The 12,022-nt window shown below is 36.1% G+C and overlaps 1 long non-coding RNA gene across 1 annotated transcript; it reads left to right on the top strand.

Annotated features, from left to right (window-relative positions):
• The first annotated feature begins 9,055 nt into the window (after positions 1-9,055).
• LOC121039953 (uncharacterized) lies at positions 9,056-11,784 on the top strand. The gene is made up of 2 exons (XR_005795058.1): positions 9,056-9,227; positions 11,476-11,784. It is a non-coding gene; the product is annotated as an uncharacterized LOC121039953 (long non-coding RNA).
• Positions 11,785-12,022: the final 238 nt, after the last annotated feature.

Here is a 12,022-nt window from a genome sequence, read left to right as displayed (position 1 = left end):
AGAGTAAAACTCATTCAAAGAATATAAATATACAGCAAAGAAAGGAAGTAAAATTTAGATAGCAAATATAGCTTTAGAAATATCAGATGGGACAAATGAAAAACTATACAATGCTATTTTTGCTAATATAATTGAGAATAGGGAAGCTGAAGGGACTCCATAGAAATCTGCTTTTTGCTCCTTTTCCTGCTTCTAGTCTTGATAAGACCTGCACCCCTACCTTACACGGGCTTCATACTGTATGTTCTCCTTGTAAAGGACAAGTAGTTAATGATTCTTTAGAGCTTCCAGCATAATAGATAACATCCAAGGACGGATCAGGCAAGAATGACTGGATGAAGCCATCGTGTGCATATTCCAGACCACCAGTGCTAGAAGTCTTGATACCAAGAACCCCTGTTCCTAAGGAATAAGGGATTTATGGAGGACACCTGGACTATTGTCCTTGTTCTTACCAGTACCTGGATGCCTAGAAGGACACATACACCAGAGCACAATCCTCAATACAACCCCCAAACCCAAAGCAAAGATGGGACTCTCCTTTCCTTTCTGAATCTCCCAGACTCTCCACCTGCATCTGAACTCCCTCTGTATATTTTCAGTAAACTCTGATTCACTTCCTGCTGCCTTACGTTTGATTTCTATCCTGTGCATAGCCAAGGATCCTCTTGGTGGGTCCTGTGGGACCCCTCTGGATCCTTGGAGCTGGCCTGCCTACATCATAATAATACTTAAAATGTATTTGTAAAACAGTGTGGTATAAAGATATTGGTATGATTCAAAATTGAGACCTAATGCATTGGCAATTTTTGAACAAAGGTAAGTAAAGTAATTTGAAAAACCATTGTGCATTGATTATCTTATTGTGTTAATAATCAAATATTGCTTAATTTGAAATATTTACAGATTCTCATACTCTCTCATCCAGGTTTCCTTATAAACAAAGGACAATGATCAAGAATTATTCTTTTTGTTCAGATGCCCAAATATATTCTGTAGAATTTTAAAAATTCAAAATTCATCTTATTCTTCCTGGCCAACAGAAAAGCAATAATCTCAATAGGAGAGTGAAGGGGACTATGATAATGTTGGTAACAAGGATCAGTTTAAAATCAACTAATACAGCATGTTCTACCATAGCATATATAATAGCTGAAACCCATTTTAGAGTGAAATAAAAATAATGACATTAATAGAGATAATAGGCATGATATTTACAAGGAAAAATTATATAGAACCACCAAAAATACTGGTTTGAAAATCTACATCAAGCCTAAGCAGTTACAGACCAACAAAATGTTTCTGTTAGTATCCAACAATCATTTCCCCCTCATTCTAATTTTTCTTCATTAGGATAGCACTGACATTATGATACAGGCTTTATGCTTTTTGTTTTTGATTTTTCATTTGTTGTGCTGTTTTCCCATTCTGCTACTAAGTAGTTGACATTTTATTGTCTATGGGGGAGGAGTGGACATTTAGATGTGAATCTAAGAATATAGGCGTATATGACCAATAGATCCTCATTCACAGATTCTATATTTGTCAACTTGCCTATGCATTAAAGTTTTTTGTAACCCCCCAAATCAATACTTGCAGCTCATTCACGGTCATGCTTGGATTTGTATGGAGTGGCTAAAAATTGAAGTCATTCTATGTGTATGTTTCCAGGGAAGTTGAAAGAGTACAGTGCTCTGCCTTCTTATTTCAGCTCACATACTACAAATGCACCTTTTTCATAGTCTTTTTAGTGTGACATATTTCACATTTTTTAGCTTTTAGTGATTTTACTATTTAAAATGACCCCAGATGTAGTGCTGAAGTGCTGTCTAGTGTTCCTAAGTGCAAGAAGGCTGTGATGTGCCTCATGGAGAAAGGAAATGAATACATGTGTTAGATAAGCTCCCTTCAGATATGAGTTACAATGCTATTGGCCATGAGTTCACTGTACATGAATCAGTGATACATATTAAGTAAGGTGCTGTTGGAAGGAAACTTCTATAAGACAAAGCTATGTACTGATCAAGGCTAAGCTGATGAAAATGTTGTAACCAGAGTTTGCAGGAACCAGCTCTGTAGTTCCCCTAGGAACCCTTGTTCAGTATTAGCTAATGCAATCTTTGTAGAGACTATACAGAGCAAAACTATATGAATAGGAAGAATTGACTGTATGATCAGTTTTTTTTCTGTATGTTATTTGGACCTATAATTTACTGGAAGTTATTAAGGAAAAGTATACATACTTTGCTGAGCACTATAAGTCTGTCAAAAGCTAGGTTTTGATTATTTTGGAGAGAAGACATTCATTTCTCACACAACCTTAAGGTGCTATGGAAATCAAAATATGATTAACAGTTATGCAAACTTGCTATTAGTTCATAGCCTCTTCAAAAGATGAAGCAATCCCACTAACGTCACATATTTATAAGGACTTGTTAACTTTTTGAAAGATGTGTAAACCATGGCAATATTCAGACAATATGAATTGTAAATTTGATTTCATACTTTTTGAATATGCATCTTCTTAGTTTTGATGGCAGGACCCAAGATGCTATGTAAAAATTTCAAAAAATTATCAATTCAACTTAACATTCAGTAGCAAAGTATAATGTTTAATGTGTCTTTGGGAAATTTTACCCTCTGGGAAATTTATACCCTCCTTGCACTCTGGATTCTTTTATCAAAATTTTCGACCACATGGTTCTTTGGATGCTTGATAGGCATCTAATGGGCATCTCAAATATGTTTCTCCTAAGACCTTACTGTTTCTTCTGTTTTTTCCTTCAGACTTAAAAGCAGTTTCATCTTTGAAATGTTCCTATCAACCACCTCAGTCTTCCTTAACTCTTTTCTTCACTTTATATGTTCATGCCATTAGGACATCCTGTTGGGGGAATTAAATCCCTCAAATATATGCCAAGAACTCAGCCACCTTCTTACTATCCCTGCTGCTACTACCTTGATCATTTCTTGCTGTTTTCCCAGTTCCTCTCTTGGCCTCTTCAGTCCATTATCAAATGAGTGACTAAAGTGAAAATTTTTAAACGGAATCTTACCATATTTTTCATCAGTGAAAATTATCTAATGGCTTCTTATCTTGCTTGGAATCAAAATCAGAGTCTTTCTGTGGGCCACAAGACCCTTCATAATTTGACTCCATCAACCATCACTCTTTTGGCTATATTAAATCAAGTTCCCATTTTTGAACTGACAAACACTAAAATAAACTGTCAGGCAGATAATCCAATTATAAATGTGATGACAGAAAGAATATAGTTAGCACTTGATATGAATGGATACAAGAAAATAAATTGGCACAGTATTGATTAATATATTGAGGGAAACTATTTTTGTAGAAAGTATTATAGAAATTTATACCAGCAAACTTAAACATAAAACTTACACGTTTCTTTTTACATTTTGAACAGCACTTATTTTTCTCAAGAAGTAAATAGATTCATAAACTCTGTTTCTGCTCAACTACTTAAATTATTACCCAACTTTAGTGAACAGAAGTAGAATATTGGAAAGACTGCTTTAAAAAAACTATTTGTGGGGTGCCTGGGTGGCTCAGTCGGTTGAGCGGCCGACGTCAGCTCAGGTCATGATCTCGCGGCCTGTGAGTTCGAGCCCCGCGTCGGGCTCTGTGCTGACAGCTCAGAGCCTGGAACCTGTTTCAGATTCTGTGTCTCCCTCTCTCTGACCCTCCCCCCTTCATGCTCTGTCTTTCTCTGTCTCAAAAATAAATAAACGTTAAAAAAAAAAAACTATTTGCAGTGATTCCAGATAATATATAATTTTTAATTTGCTCACTTCATTTTTTTAACCCATTAATAATATATTTAATGTTGAGGTGCTAGTCATATCAATGTGAAACCCATCTCAGTATAGTCCTATGTAAGAAAATAAAATCCTGAAGACCATGAACAAAATGGTATATGTATATGTTATAGACATATGTATATTCATCATACTGCTTCATGTAAACTTACTACTGACTAGTAAGAAGGGATTATCTCATATGGTTATTAGGAAGAGCAAAATATAAATATTACATATTTTATTATTCACATTGACTGTCTTCCTGGTCTTGAACAGTGTCTACCATTGAACATACACTTTCCACAAATTATAATGGAGTGAAGAATTAATCAAAGGGTATCATACCTCTACCATTTTAATTTAAAATGGAACATTTAGGAAAAGGCAGAGCAAAAACATTAATGATTACGAAGAAGAGAGCATAATAGTGAAACAGTCTTTCATAGAGAATTGCTTTTAGAGCAAAGACGGAAAGAAAAAAGTGAGAGAGAAAAAGAAGGCTCAAAGATAGAAAGAAGAGAGATACCTAAGCCCCTGGGATTTCTCTTGGGAGAGGCTATTATTTGTATTGATTTTAGTTTGCAAGTTTTCTTCTTCTCTTTCTCTGCTGGCCCACCATGTAATCCATAAATAATAAATAGACGAATAGTGAGTCATTCTTTCAATCACAAGCATAGCAACCATCACAACACATTAATCCACCAGCTGAGCACCACATCATGCCCGTCATAAAATGCACTTCATTGTGGCATCAAGACCTGAGAACATAAACTTGCTATTGGCCTCTGGACTCTAACAAATGGAGTAGCACAAAATGAAAGGATCCTTACATGCCAAGTATGTCAGCTCTTACTGTTACGTGTGCTTTCATTCACATGCTTGCTTCTTTTCCCATAAGCCTTGACTTGAGTATTGAGTTTCTAAGTCAAGAATGGTTGTTGTTACATTTAACAAAGTGTTATATGTGACCTGTTTCTGGGCGCTTGTGAAGGGACTCATACAGTTTTCTCTAAGTAATATAACTCTGTTATTTGTCACATAAATCTGTGAGAAATGGAAAGCTTCAGACTGTAAGCATGTAACTAAATGGCTACTTTATAAGCTCAAAGAAGAGACGCATAGAAGTGACAAATGTTAAAGGACTCTTCAGAAAGTAACATCAATAAAGATAATTGGGAATTAATAATATTTTGGTGAGTAATATGAGTAATTAAAGGACTCTTTAGAAAGTAACATCAATAAAGATAATTGGGAATTAATAATATTTCAGTTAGTAATATGACTGGATAGGAATATCATATCCTACCTGTATGAAGATCTTTCTTATTCTATTGAAGAACTATCTTATTTTTATGATTTTTTTAAGTCTTTCTAGTAGTAAAACAAACATCCAGAAAAACTGTACCAATCATTAGTGTGTACCTTAGTGAATTTTAAAATGTCAGCACACTTGTCATCCCAGCACTAATAAGAGCCAGAAGATTAACAGGCATCTCCAAACCACGTCTTGTCTGTCGAGATACTTTCTTCCACAAAGGTTGACTTTTGTTCATGGAGGCTGATTTCTAAGTATTTGCTCTTTGTCTGACTTCTTGCGTACATAATAGTTTGACATTTCTCATTTCTGTACAGTAGGAAACTGCTTAAGTATACTACCATTTCTTTTTCCATCCCATGGCTGATGGGCAGCAGTTATTTTAAATCTCAGGCTATTACGTATAGTGCTGTTATGAACACTTTTGTACATATTTTTGGTAAACATACATGTCAGGTGATACACTATGCACATATTCATTTTAGTAGATATTGGCAAACATTTTGGACAAGTTTTTATACCAGTTTGCACTCTCACTATCAATTTGTGAGCATTCCAGTTGCTCTACACTCTTGCCGGAGCTTAGTATTATGTGTATTTTTAATTTTTATTTTGTTCATCTTAGCTTTTCTGGTAGTTGTACTGTTATCACATATCACATTTTGGATTTAACTGGCATTTCCTAATGACTAATGAAGTTGCATATATTTTAATAAAATTATTGGCCATTTGGGTAGCTGTCTTGTTTTATGAAATATAAAATCTTTTGCTTATTTTTCTATTGTGTTCTCAGCCTTGTGTCATCATTTGTAGGAGTTGTTTTTATATATTAAATGAAAGTCACTTTATATTTTTGATTATTTAATTGTGACTTTTGATGAATATAAATTCTTATTTGAACATAGTACAATTTTTCATTTTTTAATGTTATGATTAATTGGTTTGATAATGTTTCTGTGTAAGAGCTTTTTGCCTTTTCCAAAGCCATAAATATGTCCCTAGTATTTTTTTCCAAAGACTGTATAACGTAACTTTCACATTTAGATCTATAATCCATGTGGGATATAGATTTGGAGAGGTGGTACAATTTAATTACGATAACTAGCACAAAAATCTTTATTTTATACTTCAGTATCATAAAGTGTCATAAATTTGATTGTAGAATGTCATTTGGTCAATGTGTCAGTGTGGATCCAATCAGGAGAGAGCAACCATGCAGGATTTGAACAGAGAATATCAATATAAAGAAAAATGAAGTATAACAAGAGTTTAAAATAATTAATGAGAGATGGGCTAATAAGTAAAGACAACTCTAAAGAGTATAAAAATACCAGATATAAAGAGTAGTCACCAATCCTAGTATTGATATGAACACCCAAGGAAAAGCTCTATATAAATCCCCATCCTGCTGAGATACAGACCTTGTTGAAGAATATACCACCATGACTCACATGTTGCCAGAAAGTTGCCTATGGTGGATGATGGTGGAACTTGCTGGAAGCAAAGCCCTTTCTTCCCACAGTGTCTCTCTAACATTCTCTACTGTGAAAGCTTCAGGACCACCTGAACAAAATAACCATATTTTAAAAGCCCATATCCATTTATACAGAGTAGAACAATGGGGTTACTTTGGAGCTGATAGACAAGGAATTAATAATATCAAGGACAAATTCAGGTTTAAATTATAAAGACCAGGCAATTGGATACCCAGGACGTCTTGATTTAACTATAGTATCAATGAAATATGGCCATTCCTGTGACATGGTTTGGAAGGTAGATCGATTCCCACAACTGATGTGCCTGTGGCAGATGAAGACCACACCATACTAATCTGAGAATGAACTGCTCAGCATGTTCTGAATATGAAGTCCTCGGAATCAGCCTCTGTTCAAGTCAGGCACCATGGACCGTGTGGACTCTTTACAAGACAGAATCTGGGCACAAGTTACTAAAATGTATCATGACATTAAAAATACTGTTTCCGGGGCGCCTGGGTGGCTCAGTCGGTTAAGTAGCCGACTTCGGCTCAGGTCATGATCTCACATTCCATGAGTTCGAGCCCCGCGTCGGGCTCTGTGCTGACAGCTCGGAGCCTGGAGCCTGTTTCGGATTCTGTGTCTCCCTCTCTCTGACCCTCCCCCGTTCATGCTCTGTCTCTCTCTGTCTCAAAATTAAATAAACATTAAAAAAAAAATACCGTTTCCAAGTTATCTCTCATAAAATTTACCCACATTAATGAATTCACTCATTTATGGTAGTAATATCACTTACGAGTTAAAATAGACTGGCAAGTATCACTCCCTGAAGTATCTTTTTTTTTTTATTTTTTTAACGTTTTATTTATTTTTGAGACAGAGACAGAGCATGAACGGGGCTGGGGGGGGGGTGGTCAGCGAGAGGGAGACACAGAATCTGAAACAGGCTCCAGGCTCTGAGCTGTCAGCACTGAGCCCAACACAGGGCTCGAACTCACAGACCGCAAGATCATGACCTGAGCCGAAGTCACCTGCTTAACCGACTGAGCCACCCAGGCGCCCCTCCCTGAAGTATCTTAATTCTATCTACATATAAGCATCTTGGTTATATGTTTTTTTTGAGTGTGTACTTCCAATTAAAAACTTTGTTTGCTTTCATAACACTGCATTCTTCTAGTTTTCTTTTTTTTATGTTTACTATTTTTTTAGAGAGAGACTGGAAGAGGTACAGAGATGTAGACAGAGAAAATCCAATGCAGGCTCTGTGCTATGAGCATAGAGTATGACGTGAGGCTTGATCCCACAAACCACAACCTGAGTTGAAATCAAGAGTTGGATGCTTAACCAACTGAGCCACCCAAGTGTCCCTTTTCTCCTAGTTTTCTTTCTGTCTGTTGTAATTTCTTTCCTAATTATTTTCCAAATGTCAGCATTTCTCACTATCTCACCTTTTTCACTCACTTTTTATTCCTTTTCTTTAAAATTTCATCTATTTCTGTGATTTCAACCCTCATCTCTCTGTGAAATATATAGGTCTGTATCTCCAACCCTTAACTCATTGTCAAGATTCTAGAGTCATAAATTTCTAAATACTTTTAAAACTATTATACCTTATTGCATTGCCAGCAACTCAGATTCAAAATAACCACAATTTTTCCCACTAAATGTGTTTCCATCCAGAATTCAAAATCCTTATTAATGTCAGGATTAGTCATCTAGTTGTCATTGTTCGATATCTTATCTCCACCTTCCATACTTCCTAGTCCATTATATTCATTACATTTTTAAGTTTTCTGGATTCACTGTGTTTCTTTTTGGTCCTATATTCTCATTCCCAGTATACATGCACTAAAATTTTAAGAGTACAAAGAAAAGTGACATATGGTATTTAGAATAAATTGTCTTTTGAGGGTATAGGCTAAGGAAGCCGAGATTCTACAATCTATTATTAATAAATCCAAGATATATAAACATCCTAGGTCTTGGAGTACATTAACAGGCCATGAGGTCAGCATTTAGGTTTTGATTTCAAAAGATACCATCCTAAGTGTAAGAAACAGGTTGAGCTTAAAAACAAAAGAGAAGGAGAGACTAAAGACCTCTTTCGGATTCTCACTTGAATGAAGCAAAGCAGAGGACAAAGAAAAGTAAAGTTGGAAGACACTGGAAGAATACCTTAAGATCAAAAAGGGAGACTTAATCTTAATGGAGAGCCTACACAGGAACTCTCATGATGAAGAGAAAGGTAGCTCTAAAACAAAGGGTAGTAAGACATTTCTGAGATGTTAAGGTCAAAGGTAAAGATTAAATGTTGGATTATAAACATAAGAATAAGTTAGTGTACATCTTAGATAAATATTGAACCTGAAATGGTGTTTTAACAATAGGATATGAAAATGATTTAGAGTCCAGATTTTACTCTTGTCTAATTCCTTATAGCAAAATTCTTGGTACTGTTGGAAGGTGCACAGAAACACACTGAAAAAAACATTCACCTACAAGAAATTTGATTCCCAGGAGGATGAATGAGCTCTTGAGGTCAAGTGTAGCTCTAGAATTTTATGAATGTATGGGATTTTTTATTTACTGCTCTGTGAATTGCCTCCTAAACTAAGGTAAGAATTATTTATCTTTCTTTTTCAGAAGTGAGAATTGAAAGAAGGTTAAGTGACTTTACCAAAATGTGAGAGCTGTTCAAAAGTAGAATTCTAAGAGGAGTTCTAGAAACCGTAGTAAATTGCTAAAGTTGTTTAAAATTACATGTGGTAATTTAGAAAATTCCAAATGAGTGGTCCTACTCATCTACTCATACCTTATTTGATCACATAATACTAAAATTATTTCTTACATTTTTATTTTCTAAGTGAACAAAATGTCTTCAACAGTTTAAAAATAGTGCTTAATAGTATATATTTTAAAACATTTAAGAAAATAATTTTTATTAAACAGTCTGACCTCAAATTATTAGTCAATACATATTTACTGAGTTCACATTATTTGTACAATACTGTGTGTGACCCTGTGAGGCTATACAAATACATTATAGTATAATGTGTAAAAGCATGGGTTTGAATCTAATTGCCTGGGTTGGAACTATTTCTGTAAACTTGAGAACATTATTTAACTTCTTTCATCTATGAAAAGTGGCTGATGATAGCGCTTCACTAGGTTATGAGTAATAAGTGAATATGTACTGTGAAGTAATTAGAACAATACTTCACACATAGCTATTTCTCAATATTTGTTCCCATGAATATATTATAACAAATAAATATGGTGCAAGGGATTCAAGCCACTGTGCCATGATCTTGTACTATCATGCTTTATCCAGAAAATTATTTGTGGTAGAGGGAGGTATGGGGAATAAGCTTAGGGATTCCTTGGGACTGCACCATGGGTTAACAAGGCATAAAGAATTAGAAAGGCATAGGATGTACACACCCAAATTGGGGTAAATAAGATTAGGCAAACCTGGCAAAGGCCCCAGTATAGGACAAAGGTATAAGAGGAGGAAATCTCAGGATGAAAATATCCAAGATTAGGTAAGCAAGGTTAGGTATTCAGGGAAGAAAGGCCCCCCAATTTACTACAAGAAAACTGCTTTCACAGAAAGGAAGGACAAAAACAGGAAAACAGGACTTTAGACTGAAGCAGGGCAAAGTTGCCCAGAGGAAGCTAATTAGCAAAAGAAAGGTGACTTGTTGTCCCTAAGGTGCTTGCTCTTTCTTGTCCCCTAGGCCAGTTTAGGTAAACAGAGTTGGGGCCTCATGTCTGCTGTAAACAACCTTCCACCCAGCAGAGCAATTTTGTTTTGTATTGACCTAAACCCCTAACACCGCATATCTTCAAAACTCCCTTTCCCCATGCTCATGAATTAATGTTCATGGTTTCATGGTCTCTTTACGCACATCCATCATGCTTGTAAGCCTTATGATCTTAATGAAAACGGAGCAAGGACCCTTACTGGGGGCTCTAGTCTCTTCCCAGACATTTGCCTCTCTCGCATTTTAATTCTGCATCCCACTGTCTGGCTGGACAAGAGAGAACTCCAGACCCAGAGTCTACAACAGGGAGGAAAATTTCCCCTGTATCTTCCAGAGTCTTTAGCTGAGACACCTGCAATTAAAAGCAGATTAATAAGAGTTAAAGAAACATACATTTGATTAACATGTATGCCACAGGTATACATGGAAGATGCCTTTGGGGAAAATGAATAACTTTGTGAGGTGGCTTAGAATGCAGGCTTAGAGGCCATTCTAAGAGACAAAGGGGAGGAGATGTGGGCCTCTTAGGCAAAAGGAAATCATTTTTAGGAACGATGATGGGTACTTGGAGAAGAGATGGGAAGTGTGATAATTTGTGACAAAGTTTAGGTGTGATGTTGACTTTCAGGTTCCTCTCTTGTGACAAGTCAGTCCTTCCTGGTTAATGACACTCTTGGAAGGAGATTTATGACAAGGAGTTCCCTTTGGAAGATCTGCCTTTAAGCAGATAAGGGAGGTTCAGAGAAATCTCCCTGCATTTGCTGTTTTCTCAAGTACCTACAGCCCCAATAATCGATATCCCAAAGTGGCAGATTTCGGAGTGGCATATTCCACTATTCTTCTGTGGATTTGGAAAACTTTGGGGAAATTGTCCAGTGATCATGCTTTGAGAATCCCTCGATGTTGTAGAAGCAGAGGGAATGGAAAGATATTCTGGGAGGAAATATGATTGGGAATCAGAGAGGAGAGAGGATCGGAAACCAGGTGGTAGCCTTGTCAACCAGTTTCAAAAAAGGACTGAAGAACCATGTATACATAAGTCAATTAACTAAAGCTACTTGGCTTTCTTCATCTGTTTTCCTTTTATCTCTCCTGCCAGAAAATGCTCAAGGTTCTTTTGGATACAAGAAACCTCTGGGTACAATGTTCTTATACCAAGAGTGACCGCTGACTGTAAAGAGAGTTCTTAGAAAGAGAACATGAATGAAAGTCAATTAACAATGAGTTACAACTCCTTAAATACAAGAGTTCCTTATAACCTTACAAAAGAGCATTTGTAATTTCAAACTACTAAGAAGGAGATGAATCGAACCACCCACCTTCCAGCTAATGATGTTTTCTTATAAACAGATTTCAGTAAATGACAGTCTTAATCTAAAATGTGGGTCTGTGATCCCAACTGCTACAACATTCTGGCATTGTCTTGATTGCTCATAGCAATATATACACTTACTACAATAGAGAGTACTGCATTGTGAGTACCGACATCACACACTTGTCTTTAATTTTTATTAAAAAAATTTTGTTTAACGTTTATTTATTTTTGAGACAGAGAGAGACAGAGAATGAACGGGGGAGGGCCAGGGAGAGAGGGAGACACACAATCTGAACCAGGCTCCAGGCTCTAAGCTGTCAGCACAGAGCCC

Source organism: Herpailurus yagouaroundi, unplaced genomic scaffold (genome assembly GCF_014898765.1).
Source record: "Herpailurus yagouaroundi ecotype Mexico unplaced genomic scaffold, PumYag 181, whole genome shotgun sequence".
In the NCBI taxonomy this organism is placed as follows: domain Eukaryota; kingdom Metazoa; phylum Chordata; class Mammalia; order Carnivora; family Felidae; genus Herpailurus; species Herpailurus yagouaroundi.
The sequence above is the reverse complement of the archived record's forward strand: the minus strand, read 5'-3'. Positions and strand labels throughout refer to the sequence as shown.